This window comes from Mastomys coucha, unplaced genomic scaffold (assembly GCF_008632895.1).
Source record: "Mastomys coucha isolate ucsf_1 unplaced genomic scaffold, UCSF_Mcou_1 pScaffold23, whole genome shotgun sequence".
Lineage (NCBI taxonomy): Eukaryota > Metazoa > Chordata > Mammalia > Rodentia > Muridae > Mastomys > Mastomys coucha.
Window position 1 is genome coordinate 72,743,424 of NW_022196906.1, and position 6,073 is coordinate 72,749,496.

A 6,073-nucleotide genomic window follows, 5' to 3' on the forward strand; every position below is an offset into this window, starting at 1 on the left:
AAAAAAAAAAAAAAAAAACCCAAAAAACAAAAAACCAAAAGCCGGGTGGTGGTGGCGCACACCTTTAATCCCAGCACTTGGGAGGCAGAGGCAGTCGGATTTCTGAGTTCGAGACCAGCCTAGTCTACAGAGTGAGTTCCAGGACAGCCAAGGCTACACAGAGAAACCCTGTCTCAAAAAACCAAATAATAAATAAATAAATAAATAAAAATCCCTTTAACATTAAAAAAAAATTCATGTGTAGGTATACACATGAAGGTCAAAGACAGTTTGCAGAAATTGATTCCTTCCTTCCACATGTAGAACTCAGGGATCAAGCTCAGAGTGGCTACCCTGGAAGCCAGCACCACTGTCAGAAGCCACCTCACCAGCTTTTCCCACCACGACAAGCTGTCTTACATTTACAAGTTCTGTGTGTTTCTAGATTTCCTTTTACCAAGGCCATAGACATTAGCTGCCTATGATTTTGGAGATAATTGAAATATGATTCAGACAACTGATGAACGCATTGTTAGTGGGTTTTTTTTTCTTTTTGAAAATTCTTCAGAAAAGACAGCAAATGAGAAAATTTATTTGACTACGAGGGAGATCAGAAGCAATACAGGACGTCATAGGTTTGGGGTAGAGGCTGACAGGGACTGTTTTGGTTGTGAGCAAGGTGGCCTCTTGGGGTGGTCTCTGTGATAAGATGGTGGTCAAGTTCGGATCCAGTGAAGCAACTCAGGAAGAGTACCTTAAAACTCGGATCTGTGCCTCAGCCTCTGGCATCCGGCACCCTCCTCTCGGCTCGCACAGCCTCTGTGTGTGCACAAGCTACATTACCTGGATCCCTGTCTCCTTTTTCTTCCCTGTCCTTTAACCCGCTCACTCCCTTCCTCCTCTGCACTCTCAGGAGGCAGGAGTTTCAAACATGGTGACAAGGCCTGCAGTCAAAAGCATTATGTTGGGCCGGGCAGTGGTGGCGCACACCTTTAATCCCAGCACTTGGGAGGCAGAAGCAGGCAGATTTCTGAGTTCAAGCTCTCAGCCTGTGAGTTCCAGGACAGCCAAGGCTATACAGAGAAACCCTGTCTCGAAAAGCAAAAAACAAACAAACAAACAAACAAAAAGCATTATATTAGAGATTACAATCCTCAGGAAGCTTGACTTGAGCTATGACGTTAAGAATCCATCTCGTTTCTCTTGCATTAGTGAGGGTTTTGTTTTATTTCACTTTTTAGATAAGGTTTTGCTATTTATCCCAGGGTGGCATCGAACTCACAATTCTTCTGCCTCCCCAGTGCTGTGACGCTGTGCCTGGCTTTAGTGACATTTTCCAAAAAAAGCAAAGCAAAAATATATGGGTTTCAGGCTGGAGAGATGGCTCAGCGGTTTAGAGCACCAACTATTCTCCAGAGGTTCTGAGTTCAATTCCCAGCAACCACATGCTGGCTCACAGCCATCTGTAATGGGATCTGATGCCCTCTTCTGGTGTGTCTGAAGAGAGCAATGGTGGTGTACTCATATACATAAAATAAATAAAAAAAATACATCTTTTAAAAAATGTACGATTATCATCACGATATCATTGTGTACACCATGACATCATTATGCACACCATCATTATGCACATCATGACGTTGTATACATCGTGGCGTCATTGTCGTGGCGTCATTGTGCGCATATGTCCTGTACTTTGCTCTTAGTGAGTTGACTCACTATCTGCATCCCTTTGGCTTCCTTCTTTCTCCAAAATTGTCGTGTGTGTGTGTGTGTGTGTGTGTGTGTGTGTGTGTGTGTGTGTGTGTTTAAGGGTGAGTGTGAATGTGTGCATGCATACATGCATGTGTCATATGTGCATACGTATGCGTGAGAGTGTGCCTGTCATGTGTGTGTGGATGTGTGTGTGCTTGTGTATAAATCTAGATTCAGCATATGAGAGAAAGCATGTGAAACTTACCATTCTCTTCTCCCCTGGAAAAGGAACTTACATGACATCAAAGAATGAAAAACTATTTGCCACAAGTAGAAATATCAGAGAAATAAAATGGCATTTTGTTTCATCTACTTGTTTCATTTTATGTGGGTGGGGAGGAGCGTTCTGGCCTGGTCCATGGCAGGTGAGGGCTCTGCTTCTCAGGTACACCCTAGCCCTTATAATCATCTTTCAATTCTGGTTTAATACTGCCATCTGCTGGAAGGTCCTGTGTACAACAGGCAATTGTTAGAGAGTCCCCTGGACTGCACCAGGGTGGCTGGAGATGCCTTCTGAGCCCCCGTTACTTTAGTGCAATAAGTCTCAACTCTCTAGTCCATTTGCTCTTTAATGAAGTCATACCGAGGTCATAACTTGGCTAAAGAAGATGGCCTGGACAAGGAAAGAGCTGGAAATTTGATTTGGTTTTTGGTGGTGGTAGTGAGTTGCTGTTTTAGTTTTTTGTTAGTTTTGTTTATTTGGTTGGCTGGTTGGTTGGTTTTCTGAGAAAGGTTCCACAGATGAAGCCCAAATTGTTCACGGAGTCAATACCAACTTTCCAAAAGAGATTAAGGACAGAAAATAGCATTGTTGCTTACTTAGACCCAAATGAAGTGATCTTGAGTTTCTACCAATTTCCTCATTCCTAGATCTAAATGCCCTCAGGCCACTAAACTCACTTTAAAAATGCAGAAAAATGGTGGTGGTGGATCTGAGAGAAGTTAAGGGGAGTGAACATGATCAAAATACACTGACTAAAATTTCCAAACAAACAAACAAAAAAAAAAAACTAATGAAAATATGTTGAAGGGACTGGACAGATGTCTCAGTAGTTAGGAGCATTTGCTAGTAAGTTTAATTCCTAGCAATCACACGGAGGCTCACAACCTCAACTCCAGGTGGTCCCAGCATGCTTTCCCTAACACTCTGGGCTTCACTCTTTCTCTAAAGTTCCCCTATTTCCCATGAGGCTGTTTGTCCACCATGTGTCTGACTTCTATAATGAGGGACCAGGATCCCTGGTAGGCAGATAGCTAGGAGAGCCAGTTAGATGACAAAGATGGAAAATTACATGGTGGCACACTTCCAACTTCTCCCTTACCCTCCTGGCCTGAAACAAGGCCTTGGCAACATGGGACAAAGTCTGGTCACTTATTCTGCAGCTACTGGCCTTCTTCCCTGTCCCTCCATGAGGACCAGTGTACCATGTGCAAGGCTAGACCAGGTTATGCTTTGTTCAAAGTAACTAACACCTAATTAGGGGAAGAAGATTCTCCGAAGACCCTTAAGACGACTGTACTTGGGGTTCCTGAGTTTCCTCCTCTGCTTTACAGGGGATCTGTGTGTGTGTGTGTGTGTGTGTGTGTGTGTCTGTCTGTCTGTCTGTCTGTCTGTCTGTCTGTCTGCCTGCCTGCCTGCCTGCCTGCCTGCCTGTCTGTCTGTCTCTCTGTCTCTGTCTCTCTCATGTATGTGTATGTGTGTTTCCTCACCCCAATAAAGTTTTTCTTTAAGTTGATTGTCTGCTGTAAGATTTTCCCTACTGTTGCTTGTGAGAAGAAGAAGAAGAAGAAGAAGAAGAAGAAGAAGAAGAAGAAGAAGAAGAAGAAGAAGAAGAAGAAGAAGAAGAGAGGAGGAGGAAGAGGAGGAGAAGGAAGGAGATTATTATTATTATTATTGTGATGGTCTGTATATGCTTTGCCCAGGGAGTGGCACTATTAGTAAGTGTGGCCCTGTTGGAGTAGGTGTGTCACTGTGGGCTATACGATTCATCTCCTCCTCTCCTTTCCCCCGCCATTGTGTGCACTACATCTGATTCGGCTTCTCGCCATGTCTTCTCTAAAGACTTTCAGAATCAAGCGATTCCTGGCCAAGAAACAAAAGCGAAATCATCCTGTTCCTCAGTGGATCTGGATGAAGACTGGTAACAAAATCAGGTACAGCTCTAAGAGAAGACAGAGAATGAAGCTGCATCTGTAAGGATTCACACAATGGCAAGGCTGAAGGTTTATACTGAACCATGGTCATCAATCAGTTCTACCAGATGGAATTCAACATTTTTAACCTGAAGGCTTGCTCATGTCTAAATTAGGCTGTTTGCCCAGTAATAAAATTTAGAACCTTTAAACAATCAAACAAACAAACAAAAAGACTCTCATCCTAGCTGCCTGGAAATCAGTATTTTGCTAGCAGCTTTCAGATGAAGATGTAGAACTCTCAGCTCACCATGCCTGCCTGGATGCTGCCATGCTCCTGCCTTGATGATAATGGACTGAACCTCTGAACCTGTAAGCCAGCTCCAATTAAATGTTGTCATTATAAGAGTTGCCTTGGTCATGGTGTGTGTTCACAGCAGTAAAACCCTAAGACAGAAGTTGGTACCAGGGATTGGGGTATTGCTGTGATAGGCCCAACCATGCTTTTGTTTGGAAAAATGTGGATTTGGGGACATTGGATTTGCACTGGAATGCTTTAAGTGGGGCTTTAAAGGGCTATCCTAGAAGGAATATGGAAGACTTTGTTGCTGTGAGTGATTTGAATTGTGCTGACCTAGTCCAAGAGGTTTCAGTAGAGAAGAATTTCAGAAAGTTGTCTAGAGAGTGTTTTTGTGGTATTTTTGAGACGAATAAGGCTGCTTTTTGCCCTTGTCTGAAGAGTCTACCTGAGTCTAAGGTAAAAAGATTTTTTTTTTTTAAGATTTATTTCCTTATTTTATGTGTATGAGTACGCTGTAGCTGTGAGCCATCGCGTGGCTGCTGGGAATTGAATTCAGGACCTCTCCTTGCTCTGGCCCCGCTCGCTCTAGCCCTGCTCTCTCCGATGTAATACACTGTAGCTGTCTTCAGATGCACCAGAAGAGGGTGTCAGATCTCATCACGGATGGTTGTGAGCCACCATGTGGTTGCTGGGATTTGAACTTAGGACCTTCGGAAGAGTAGTCAGTTCTCTTACCCACTGAGCCTTCTCACCAGCCCAAGATTTCTATTAATTGCATTGACAAAGGAAGTCTCAAAAGAGCCCATCATAGACTTTGTTCTCTAGTTAAGTCTCATGAAGAGTGTTTTGAACAAGTGTAGCAAGCTAAGAAAGGAAAAATATAAAATATATAGTTCAAGTATTAAAGGGACACCAGGAAGTGAAATGGAGCTGAATCCTATGTTCTAAGAGATAACAGATTAAGGCATTTGGGGGCAAAATCTTACCCAGCTAAATTTAGATCCAGACATGGTGGTACACACCTTTAATCCCAGGAGACAAGCCAAACAGATCTCTGAGATCAAGGCCAGCCTGGGACAAAATAGGTTCAAGATGAAGAAAAGCTTAAATCTAGGCACGGCGGTACATACCTTTAATCCCAGCATTACAAGAGACAGAGCTCTACAGGTCTCTGAGTTCAAGGTCAATCTACAGAGCAAGTTCCAGGAAAGCCAAGCTTATGCCGAGAGGCAGTCAGAATACAGAAAGCTGGTAATAAGAGGAGTCATGTTCCAGCCCCAGAAAGCAGAAGAACACTGTAGCTTCAGCCATGTGGCTCTGGCTTTAGAGGGGAAAATAGAAGGGACTACTGAGACAATTGATGCTGGTTAGCTGGAGCTAAGAAATTAGTGGTGATTGAGAAGAGACCAGCGTCACTGTGGTGAAATCTTCTGGGAAGTGTTTTCTGAGAGCACAAAGAAGCTGTGTTCCAGAGATAGCTAAGGTTGTACCTTGTGCTGCAGCTGGACTTGGTAATGTCTAAGAGTTGCCCAGGTAGTACTGGTTTTGACAGCACGAAGGAGTCATGGAGAGCAGCTGAGGCTTGGCACTGTAAGAGGCCATGGAAGGCCACTGGTGAAGGTGCAGCCTACATACACACACACACACACACACACACACACACATTTTCAAAAATGAAGAGTATTGCCAGGCCTAAGTGGCACAGACCTATAATCTTAGCACCCAGGAAACCTAAATAGAAAGAATGCCATGAGTTTGAAACCAACCTGGGCTACAAAGTAAATGTGAGGTCAATCTGGGTTACATAGTAAATCTCTGGCAAGCTTGGAATACGTAGTAAGACCTTGTCTCAAAAAACAAGAGGGCTAGAGAGATGGCTTGGTTTACACTATGTGAATCATATGT

General features: G+C 43.6%; 1 pseudogene across 1 annotated transcript; it reads left to right on the top strand.

The window, feature by feature from the left end:
- The first annotated feature begins 3,731 nt into the window (after positions 1–3,731).
- Positions 3,732–4,076, top strand: LOC116072950 (annotated as a pseudogene). Its single transcript, XR_004111600.1, has one exon. The product of XR_004111600.1 is annotated as a 60S ribosomal protein L39 pseudogene (transcript).
- The last annotated feature ends 1,997 nt before the right edge of the window (positions 4,077–6,073 follow it).